The 12,656-nt window shown below is 33.2% G+C and overlaps 1 pseudogene; it reads left to right on the forward strand.

Moving 5' to 3' along the window:
- Positions 1-2,310: 2,310 nt before the first annotated feature.
- On the forward strand, positions 2,311-2,621 carry LOC124919496 (annotated as a pseudogene).
- The last annotated feature ends 10,035 nt before the right edge of the window (positions 2,622-12,656 follow it).

Raw genomic sequence — 12,656 nt, forward strand, 5'->3', positions numbered from 1 at the left:
ACATATTCAACATTATGGGCATTGCGGAAGACAACTTTCCCGTAAGGTACTTAGGATTCTGTTAACCGCAAAACAGATCGAGATCTCACAATGTAAGTCGCTGATTGAAAAGGTAAAAAACACGATATCTGGATGGGCAGCGAAGAAACTTTCTTATGTAGGGAGGATCGAGCTTATCAAAACCGTAATCATGGGCATAATTGGATACTAGGCGCAACTGATGGTCATTCTAAAGAAGGTAATGAAGGAGCTAGACATGCTAATGAGGAACTTCATCTGGGGCAGTAGCGGGATAGGAGGAAAGGAAATCAAATGAGCTGCTCTCTATAAGCCAAAAGAGGCGGGATGCATAGGTCTGTCAAACTGTGTTGGGTGGAACAAGACTCTAACCTTCAAGCATCTGTGGGCATTGGAACGCAACCAGGAATCATTATGGATCAAATGGGTACACACACGATTTATGAAATAGGAAACCAGTATCTAGACGTGTAAAATCAATGAAGGTATGAGATGGTCACTAAAGAAAATTCTTAAACTGAGAAGTGATATTGCAGACCTTTACGACCTTCGTCTAGGGGACGGGAAAGGTACTCTGTTCTAGCACTATCCCTGGTTCGAAAACCAATCAATTATTCATAAAGAGGTGTTCAAAAATACACGTAACAGAAGGGACTACGTAGTGGCGAAAATCAAACACGTAAAAGACGGAGACTAGGACTCGCTTTTGAGAAGAAATCTAGAAGAACAAAGGATACTGGATCACATCAGTAACATACAACTCCGAGACAGACCTGCCATTCATGAATGGAATGCATAAGACAATGGGAAGCTAGTCTCAAAGAGAATATGGGAGGTAATTCGAGAAAAAGCGCAGAAAGTAGAATGGGATCCTCTCGTATGGTCAACCAAGATCATTCATCGACACCAGTTCATCCTATGGCTTGCCTTCTAGGAAAGATTCATCACTCGTGACCGTATCAGCAAGTATATGAGCATCCCAGACGTGAGTTGTCCTCTATGCAACGGAAGTGAAGAAACCATTGATCACTTGTTTGGGAGCTGCAGTATAGTATTGGAAATTTGGGATAGATTTTCTAAAAGCTTGGAGTTGATCAATTTCCCGAAGGAATGAAAAAAAATTAAAGAAGCAGCACTACTCAAAGCCAAAGGAAACAGATTCGCAACAAATGTATTCAAGTGCGGCTTTGGAGCAGTAGTTTACAACATTTGGAAGGAACGTAATGCGAGAGTCTATGACAGAACTCGCAGAAGTGTTGAATAATTATTGAGAGACATAGTCTCGGATTGTGGTACACTTACGGGAACGTGGAGAAAAGTTCCAAGTACGGAGCAGAATTGAAATATCAATTGGAATTGAAATTTACCGTTTACTAAAATCATTAGAAACGAAAACATTGTAATTAGATAGTTTAGTTACGTTTTTGTTTTTATTTAGAATGATACGATTTCAAAATCATTCTAGGTCTATCTAGAATGATCTCTTAAACTCGTGGGTTTTTTCCCCAATTTTTGGAAATTTTTAATAAAATGACGCTAATTCGTTTTTCCCCATAAAAAACTTTGGAAGAACATTAAATTATTTTGGGTTTTGAGTTCATATTTTATTAGAGTTAATAGTTTAATATACTTAAAAGTAATAATTTAGTATTTATGATTTATGTTTTTTTATGAATAGAGACATTGTAAACAAGTGTTATTTTAACCATTATTCAATGAAAAATTTATATAATGGACGACTCGTCGAAGATATAGACATTTTTTGATAAAACATTGTTATATCTTTTGTTCATTACTTACCCTTTATACATGTCCGGTCCGAAGTTTGGGGTGACCTAAACATGAAAAAAAAGTGTTATTATTTTTATTTAGTTGGTTATATTTTATGTTATATTGAAAACATTAATAATTTTATTACATTAGTTTAATTAGTTAAATGTTATAATAATTAACACTTGTAAAAAATGGTAAATTAAAGATTGGTCATAATATCAATTAGTATAGCCCAGTTAATACCGATTTGTTATAATATCAATCACTATAGCCTAGGAAAATTTGATCGAAACTACGCTACAACTTTCTACACTCTTTTAGAATGGTCTACACCGATTAGTTTCATAACCAGTCGGTATTAATATTATATTTAGTTGACGCGGATTGAAGATTATGACTTGGATTACAATCAACACCCGTAGATTCATACATTTAATCCAATGACCACGACTATTTCCAAATGAAAAACTCCCTCTTTATAAATAAACCATAAATAACACATCAAATATATCTGTAATAACAATGTTAGGACGCGGTAAGGGCAGAAAGGGTTTGGGTAAAGGAGGAGAAAAAATTCATCAAAAAGTTCTTCGTGATAACATTCAAAGAATTACAAAACCTATGTTTCGATGACTTGCACGAAAAGGAGGTGTAAAAAGGATTAGTGGTCTGATCTATGAGGCCAAGGAATTTTGAAGAATTTTCTCGAGAATGTGATTCGCGATGCTATTATTTATGCTGAAAATGCTGGCCAGAAAACTGTGACGACTATGGATGTTGTTTATGCTCTTAAGAGACATGGAAGATCTATTTATGATTTTGGAGGTTGATGAAGAAATTGATGTGTTATTTAGGGATATAAGCTTTCTATTATTGTGGTCTACTTATTTAAGATTATAAGCTTCCTTCTTTCAACTCTTACTAATACTCTCCCCCTTTCTTCCTCCATTTTAATGGCTGGGTCTGCTTTTTTTTTGTGATTCCATGACCGATAAGTTTTGAGAGAGAAGAAATGGGTTAGGGTTTCTTATTTTCGCCGCCGCCGGCTGAGTCTATTTTTAATTTTTTTTATATTATCCCTATATACCGATTGGTTGGATTCCAATCAGTATTTATTTTGGGAATTAAAGGAGAACTAGCATGACACCCCATAATCATAACCCCCTTTTAAGCTCAAAGCGCTTCTAGATAGAATCAAACCCGTGACTGATCTGTTGGTCTCTTAAGTTGACTCTTACCACTAGGCTACCTTGATGGGGTGTAATTCCAATCGGTATTACCATATATACCGATTGGTTAAAGTTCAATCGACATGCCTTGAATTTGTAATACTAAGAGAGCGTCTAGCGATCGGTGACGATCGAATTAAATCAAATCGGTATTTCTCTATACCAATTGATAATCAAGGTATTACCGATTAGTTTATCGATCAGTATATAAGCTTTTTTTACTAGTGTAATATTAGGTCTTATGTTTCAAATCTTGATGGATAATAATTTTTATAAAGGCACCCGGGAAGAGAGGGCCATAGGCGGCAACCTTGTTTGTCTCACTCAAGTGTCTATCCTGAGAATTATGGTCAATTAATAAAAGAAAATTATGGCACACAAAGTAAAAAAATTTACTAATCAGAACTTTAACAAAATTAATAAAAATACATGAAAATTAAATATATAATTATAATATCAACTATTTTAAAAATTCATAATATGTATAAAATAATATTAATATAATTAAGAGAAAAAAATATTAATTGATTCGTAATATATTTTTAATAATTATTTAATTAATTAACTAATAATACTATGTTTTAGGAAATTCGGGTTAAAAGTGGAACTTATACAATTGCATAGGTTGACTTACCTCTAAGCGGGTCTAGTCTTACCCCGAAAACTCAGGGCCGATTCTACCTCTATATTTTGTATTATTTTAGATTAGTGTTGTTTTTGTATGTGATTTAAGAAATTATCATCTTCGTTAAAAAACATAAAATCTCAAGGCACAATGCATCACTCCCAATAGTTTTTCTTGTTTATTACAATTACTAATTTATGTATTCTTCTTTAATCGTAATTAGATATATAATGTAATAGATATTCCATATGAAATATTCAATAATACTAGAAAGTTTGTTAATCTAGTTATCTATCTCTAAAATTTTCACAATTTTTTCTTAGTATCAAAGCATCCTTGGACTATTTCTCTATTATTTTGATCCTATGAATGAAGTAAAAAAAACTCAGCATTTTAATATCTTTCTTCAATCAATTTTTGTCAAATATAAAAGCTTTATATTCATTTTCGGATCACATCAAGCATCGAGAGCAACCGTTGTCCATGCTCTTGACGATAATGTTGTAGCAAGTCTTGAAGAGGGGAAACCCACCATAATCGCGACCCCCCAAGTTTGAAGCTATAGAAGAACAAGATCATCGAATTATAAGTTGGCTTCTCTCTACCTTATTTGAACCATTCTGAAGTAGGTGGTTGGTGGTGCCTACAAGATCTCTGTCCAACTTTAGAGTACAATGAAAAGAAATGTTCGCCACTAAGTTTAGAGATTGTCTTGTGCAACTACGACTTCTCCTTTAAACTTAGAAAAAGGGGAATAAGACAATGACCAAGTATCTTCAATCAATCAAAAACAAATATAGAAAATATTTTGTAGTTGTGACACATATGTTGGGTCAAACTATATGAAGCTAGAAATAAGTATAAACCTACTCAGCAAACCGAAGGAAACAACCCAAATTTAGTTCAAACTAAGGAACATTCTAGGTCATATGTATAATGCAGAAGCACTTATCCATTTCACTAGTCTCTTGTGGAAACCATGTATATGGACCCCAATAACGGAGGAAAGCGAACACATCACATATGTTAGGATAAGTATTGAAGTGCATCATAGAAGTACTTTACCAATAAAGATGACAATAGTTGATAGAAGAGGCAAACCCACGAGGATATTACGTATGAATGGTAGCCAAACAGATGTACATTATGTAATACTTTTGAACATCCCAATAATAAATGTGCAAAAGCAATTGAAGAAGAACAAGAAAAATTAAAATTTAAAGAGCAAAATGAGAAAGTTTTTTTTGGATTAAAGGAGAACTATAATGACACCCACATTCATGTCCCCTACATAAATTCAAAGTACTTTCGGATAGAATCGAACCTGTGACCTTTTGGTAAAATGAGAAAGTTGAAACTAAAGAATCAGGAAATCAGAACGAGGAAGCTAAAGATGGAGATGTAGAGGATGTGAATGATTAAGAATCGAATGAAATTAAAGATGAAGAATCAAAGAAAGAAGAAGAATCAGAGGAATAAAAATGGGAAGAATCAGTGAATAAAAATGGGAAGAATCAGTGAATAAAAGAAAATAAAAACATAGGAATAAAGTGATAAGAATGTAGTTGAGGAAAGTGAAGAGAAAACTTTAAAAGTAGACCGAAGAAAATCAAACAAAAATGAAACAAATAAATGTGCAGATAAATGTGAAATTCCTAAATACTGAAACAAATTACTTTTATCAAATTAGTGTTGTCTCCTATAAAGCAAAACTAATTCAAGGGAAGGAGGTCAATGCTCACAAATAGTTATCAACAAATGCAATAGTTCAATCACCAATAATGGAGAATAGAGCCAAATATGTGATTATGCAAAATAGGTGGGTTGCGAGAGCAACAGATTGGGTTTCAAACATACAGGAAATGATATTGGCTAAATTTAACAAGAATGTTAAGTAGTAAGATTAGTATGATATAGGGTTCCAACCAACTTTGGCTATTCTATTAGGCCTTTATATACTAGAAAGTCAAGTGTTGGACAATTCTTGAGTGGAAAATTCTCGATTAGGCAAAATAATAGGCCTAACTACGGGCCCAACTCTAATATGTACAATAATAATTATAATCTTCGCAATGGAAATCACAAAAATTATGAAAATTATAATAGTCCAAAATGTACTAATTGTGATCGTTTTGGTAATATATCGGACAATTGTCACTCTCGTCAACAATGTCAACTATGTAATGGTATTTGTCATCTTGTTACTAATTTTTAACGTAGGTTTGATCATAACTTAGAATCTTCAAACTCTTGCATCTACATTTACGCAATATTTTTCATGTTTCCCAATTTGCCAAAAGTTTGATAAGTGTTACTAGATTTACGGTCAAAATGATGTATTTTTTGAATTTCACCCTTCATATGTCTTGGTAAAGGAACTAACCGTGTTACAAAGATGGAAGTTCTTCGAGACCAACATAAAAATGGATTGTACTACATTCCTCCAACAATTATTTTCAAACAAGCTCTCATTACGTCTCAAACTACGACATCCACATGGCACCATCGGTTGGGATACTCATGTATTGCTACTACATCTTATGTTATTCATCATTTTCAACTATCTATGTTAAGTAACAAGAACTTCACTTTTTGTGAAGCATGTAAAATTGAAAAATCTCATAAACTACCATTCTCGACCTCTATGTCAAAAACTTTTGCCCACTTCATCAAATTAATTATGATGTTTAGGGATCATCTCTTACTTTTTCCACATGTGGTTTTCACTATATGGTAATTTTGTGGATTATTATAGTCGGTATACATGGTTGTACCCATTTCACAAGAAATGTGGTGTTCTGCCTACATTTGTTAAGTTCAAATCATTTGTTGAAAAATAATTTAATTGAGAGATAAAATGCTTCAAACCGACTAGGGAGGAAAATATCACAACCTTGGCTCATTGACTAAACTTCATGGAATTCAACATCGCATCTCATGCACATATACAAGTGAGAAAAATTGTGTTTCTAAAAGAAAGTTACACCACATAACTGAGACTAGTCTCACCTTAAGAACGCATGCATCAGTACCTCCTCAATATAGGGACGATGCTTCCCTCACTACATTACATCTTATTAATCGACAACCTACATCGAACATTGATCATCGGTCCTCTTATGAGCTCTTATTTCAGTGTGCTCCAAATTATGCCTTTATGAAAACATCAAGAATGTGTTTATTATCCTCTAACAAGACCATACAATCAATATAAAATGGACTTCAGGTCCATCCAATGTATGTTCTTGGTTATAATTTGACTCACAAAGGCTACATCCCAACCGGTCGCATATATATATCTCAACACATTAGTTTTAATAAAGAAAGGTTCTCCTTTACCCACATCACTTATAACATTCACCTATCCCATTATTCAATCATCACTTTCTATCTTTACCTTCTCCATCCAAAACATGTCTCCACTCAATACTACAATATCCTCTATTGTATCAAATCCTACCTCCCTACTATCACCTACACCTAATTCCCCCACTTCACATGTTATTATATCAAACGTTTCAATACCAAACCCCCATCTCATATAACTCATTCCTCACCCATCCGAGCTCCTACATGCTCTTTACATACCATGATTACCTATGCCAAACACCGATCCTAGATTCTCAATACTAACATTACCATAGCCACATATATTGAACTAACACGTGTCTCCTCAACCAACAAAAGTCCCGCGTAGAGGGAAATCATGATATTTGAATATAATTTGTTGCTTCAAAACAATACTCCGATTCTTGTTCGATATTCTCTTGCTTATAATGTGGTTGGTTGAAAATGGATGTTCAAACTCAAAGACAAAATTAATGGTATGATTGAAAAGCACAAGCCCAACTTGTTGTCAAAAGGTTACACCAACAATTAGGCATTTAATATAAAGAAACTTTTAACTTAGTGGTCAAGCCTACCACTATTTGGATTGTCTTCTCTCTTGCTATTATACGTCAATGACTTTGTATAACCACACTACCCACAACATGTGTGTCATCTACAAAAGACCATTTATGGCCTCAAGATGCCCCTCATACGGTACATTACATTATGAATTATTTTATTATCTCTTGGATGTACACGGTCTAAATCTAACACATTCAACTTCCTCTACCACAAAGAAAATATCTTAGTTTATCGACTAGTTTATGTGGGCGATACTATCTTCACGAGTAACTCCTCTCCTCATATTATGTCCACTAAAGTCTAAACTATGTGAATTATTTTATATAAAAGACATGGGTGACACTCACTACTCTCTCGGCGTAGAAGCTACTCAAATTCCTACTGGTCTATTTCTTAGTCAAGCTAATTATATCACCACCATCCTCAAAAGAGTTAATATGCTTAATGCAAAGCCTTTCCACACCCTAGTTTCCATTGGATCTTCTCTTTCTAAATATAATAGTGAGTCTTTGAGTAATCATCTACTCTACGTGAGCACGATTGGAGCTCTTCAATAATACACTCCCATGTCTTGAGTTTTTATTTTTTTTTGTTAATAGAGCATGTTAGTTTATGCACTCTCCCACAATCACTCTATAGACACTCATTTTTTATGCCTCCAAATTTATAATTTTTAAAAATCCTTAACTATTTTAAAATTGATTTCTCAAATTCATTAACATGCTCATTGCATGAGATTTAAAATAAAATAATTAATTCGAGTAATAGCTTTGTATCGGATCTCGAATTAATTAAATACCGAACACAAAATAAATAAATCAAGCCATAAGTAAATAGCTATAAATTGGTGAATAAAAAAATATAAAAATAATCTTTTGTATTAATTTGTTGTTCGATTATTTATAGGAAAATGAAAAAATAAAAGTATAAAGGCAAAAAGAAAGTAAAAAATAAACAAGACTTTAAGATGGAAAATGATTGTGATCTTGTGTAGTCAAAAGAAAAGATGAAGAGCCAGTAACCATTTGATCAGAATGATCCAATGGCTGGATGAAATGTGATTTTGTTTAACCGGAAACGGAAACGGAAGGAGAAATCTCGTCGACCATCATATCATTCGATTCAACAACTGCAAACAAAAGAACATCCAACTATTGTTGAAATTAAGCTAATTTCATTAATAAAAAGAAAAAGAACGGAAGGAATAAGAGAGGGAATGACGTATCATCACCTTTGTAGTTGGAAAAAAGGAAAAAGTGATGAAGAAAGCAGAATATGATGAGATAGTTAAATGGTCAGTTGATGCAATAAAGGAGCTGATGAAGGCTCCCAAATCCAAGACTTACACTATCAGGAGTAATTCAACATGGAAAGTTAATGAGATATGGAAGAATAAAGTAAAAAAGAAATCTGAAGACCATGCCTACAAAGGAAAAGTCTACTTTTGGGATATCCAAACAAAGGTAGATGTACTCAACTCTCCTTTTAAATTCAAACTGCCTTCTAGAGTAGAGGAGAAATGTATTGAAAACTGAAAGTGTTTTGGTGGTTGGAAACTTCATTGAAAAAACAGAGTATCATTCTTAACTACCAAAGAAGCTCTAATTAAACAGTGAGGAGAAAAGGACTTGAAAAAGTGTTTGCAAACATACATGACCTCTACTTCTTGCAGTTCAAAAAGGGCTCAAATCTGAAAGAAATCTTGGAGAAAGGGCATACTTACATAGGATCAAATTGAATGAAGCTAGAAAAGTAGTTAGAAGAGATGAATCTACAAAACAGACTAAAGGAAATAGCCCACATTTGGTTCAAGCTTTGGAACATTCCAGCCCACATGTACAATGCTGAATCAATTAGTCATTTTGTAGGTACAATTGGGAAACTATTATATATGGACCCAATAACTGAAGGAGGAGATCACTTGTCATTTGCTAGAATTAATATTGAAGTGCATCCTAAGAGTGTCCTGCCAATGAAAATGGTAATTATTGACAGAACACGAAAGCACAATGTCATGGAGATCTTTTATGAATGGAAACCAAAGATGTGTGCTTTCGGTAATAATTTCTGCACAATAAATGTGATAAAACTAAAGAAAAACCATAAAAATCAGAAAGTAAAAAAGAAAAAGAAGGAAATAGAGAAGGCTAAATTTAAAGACCAAACAGTTGTAGAAGAAAGCAAGAAGGGTTCTAGGAAAAAGGAATCAAGGTGAAGAGGGAAAGAAAATTTTATGTAATACGAAGGATCATGATAGAAATGGAAGATGAACCTTACGTTGTTGTTGAGGAAACTCAAGAGGAAGACACCCAGAATTTCAAAACTGAAATAGAGAATTCAAAAGCCGATAAAGAAGATTCCAAAACCGATGTGGAGTCTGAAGCTGAAGCCGAAGATAAAAAGACAAAAATACATAAATTGAAGTTGAATATAACATATGTAAAATCCCTGAAATTCTAAGAAACAATTCTTTCTATCAAATCAGAACGGGCTCGTACAAAGAGAGAATTCAAAATGAAAAACAAAATACTCATCATCCTCTTCAATACAATCTCCTTTTACCGTCGGAGGAAGTGGAAGAGGAAGAGGAAGAGGAAGGGAAAGAAGGCCTCTCAATAAAGATAAATGACATGCAAAAATCTGAGGCTGTGATGGTTAGGTTTGAATGTAGTTTTTTATGTTTGTAATCTCTATTTTTTAGAATGTATGAATGCTACTAATTAATTTTTTAAGGTCTTTTGATTGTCATCCTTAATCATAGCTAGGGTTTGTCTAGTTTTGATTTCTGACCCTCCACTTTTGGGATTTTAATGAAATGGTTTTAACCGTTTTCCCCCAAAAAAAAGTGTGAGGAAAAAGAGAAGAGAGAAATTCTTTTATTTTTTCAGCCAATCAAATTTCGTCACGTCATTCCATCGCCTATTCTCTCTCCCAGATTCTCTCACCAATCATTTCTCATAAGAATGTGAGTACATAAAATCAAATAAAATTCATACTTAATTGAAGTGTGAATTAACAAATAACTTTAATCCTAATTATATTTAAATATCAATTGTTTAATTAATATTTAATATCTAATTAGAAAATTAAAATATAATATTGACAAACATTCAACTTTAATTGACCTATTAATTGACTAACGTATAAACTATTTAATTAGCTAGCATTAAATGTCTAAATTTTAGATTTCAGCAAATCAACGTATAAGCAATGAACTAATTGACAAATGAATGAGTAATATTTATTACTAATAAACGTTTGTATGGTTTTATTTGAAAGTTTAGTTCTCAACAATATATACTCATTCTTTATTCATTTCACCATCTTTCACATCATCTATATCATTCTCTCTCTAAGAATTCTAAGTGATCATTCTATCTACACTTTCTTTTTGAACCCATTGATAGTTCAGGTACATTGTCAAGTTCAACGCGTAGTGATTCTAGTACAGAAACCACTAGATTCTAAAAGATAGACATTTTGCGATAAATTTCAAACAAACAAGAGAAAATATAAATGTTTTAAGAGAAATATGTTTGATATATGCCTCAGATCAATTTCTCAAATCAGTGATTTTGTTTCTTCGTACATTGTAATTTATTTAATTATGTGTAATATCATATTTATATATATATATATATATTATGTAATTTAAAGATAAGAGAAATAACAACTACAATCCAATGCTCACTAGAGCGGTTAAGAAATCCAATGGATAGAAACGCTCCAACAACCCAAGAAGGAAAGACTAACGTGCTTGGAAGGAACGCCCAAAGATGGACATAATGCGTCCCGATGCAGCGATTGCAACCGTCTTCTTCATAGTCATCTTCCCCCCTATGATGCGATGTAGCCAAGAACTACCCGAATTCGAAAATCTCAACATTTTCCACACTCCACATTCAATACGAGGAAAGATCTAGTGAATTCGAAAATCTCAACATTTTCCACACTCCACATTCTATACGAGGAAAGATATAGTGTGACCCTAAGACACATGAGATCATGACTAGATCATCTAAAAGATACAGGGAGCGCCCGAGAAGCGTCATTATTCAAATTAAAAATTGGACAAATTATTTCAAAATTCAAAATAGAAAATCCCCGACTATAAACTAGAAGTTAGGATCACTTGTAAAGAAGTTAGAAACTCCTAGAGAGAATTCTAGAATATAAATCATAGCTTAAGAGAGTCCAAATCAAAATTATCCATTTTTGGCCATTGAAATTTCTCAAGCTTTTGTTCAATTCTTGTACAATGGTTCAAAACACTATTATGACTTAGACAATATTTGTCTATAAGTATTATTGTGAAGAATGCAAGAAAGTGATGAACAATGAAGTATGGAAAAACAAATGAAGAGAGATTTTTTATTGTCAAAGATGAAAAAGATTACGGCAAATAAAAAAAACTACAACTATCAAAATGTTGAAAACAAAAAAACGTAAACACCTAACTTAATTAAGTGTAACTGTAGAATAAATGTGATGTAACAGAATTAATATAAACCACGGAAATTCAATGGTTGATATTAATTCCTATACTAAAGGCAGATCGTTACAAATCTCCACCTTGCCTTAGTATCACCCAACAAGAAGAGTCTGATCAAACTACTTCCAACTGTCAACATTTAGCAAGTCCAAACAAATGGGTGAATTTGTTAAGTGGGACCGACATCGTGAACATGTTAGCAGGATCATGATGCGTTCTGATCTTCTTCAACTTGATTCTCCTTTCAATACGAAGAAAATGATAATAAACATCAATATGTTTGGTTCTATAATGATGCACTTGATCTTTGGCTAAACAGATAGCACTTAAGCTATCACAAAAAACAATTGCCTGATCATGATGGATACCAAGGTCACTGATTAATCCTTTCAACCATATACCCTCCTTGGCTACTTTAGTTAACGTCATATACTCAACCTCGGTAGTGGACAACGTCATAGTCGATTGTAATGTTGCCTTCCAACTAACCACAGAGTCACCAAGGGTGTAAATATAACCAGTCATTGATCTTCTACCATTGATATCTGCAGCATAATCTGAGTTCGAATAACTAGTTATGAGAAACTAGTTAATACTCCCATAAATG

This window comes from Impatiens glandulifera, chromosome 1 (assembly GCF_907164915.1).
Source record: "Impatiens glandulifera chromosome 1, dImpGla2.1, whole genome shotgun sequence".
NCBI classification, from domain to species: Eukaryota; Viridiplantae; Streptophyta; class Magnoliopsida; order Ericales; family Balsaminaceae; genus Impatiens; species Impatiens glandulifera.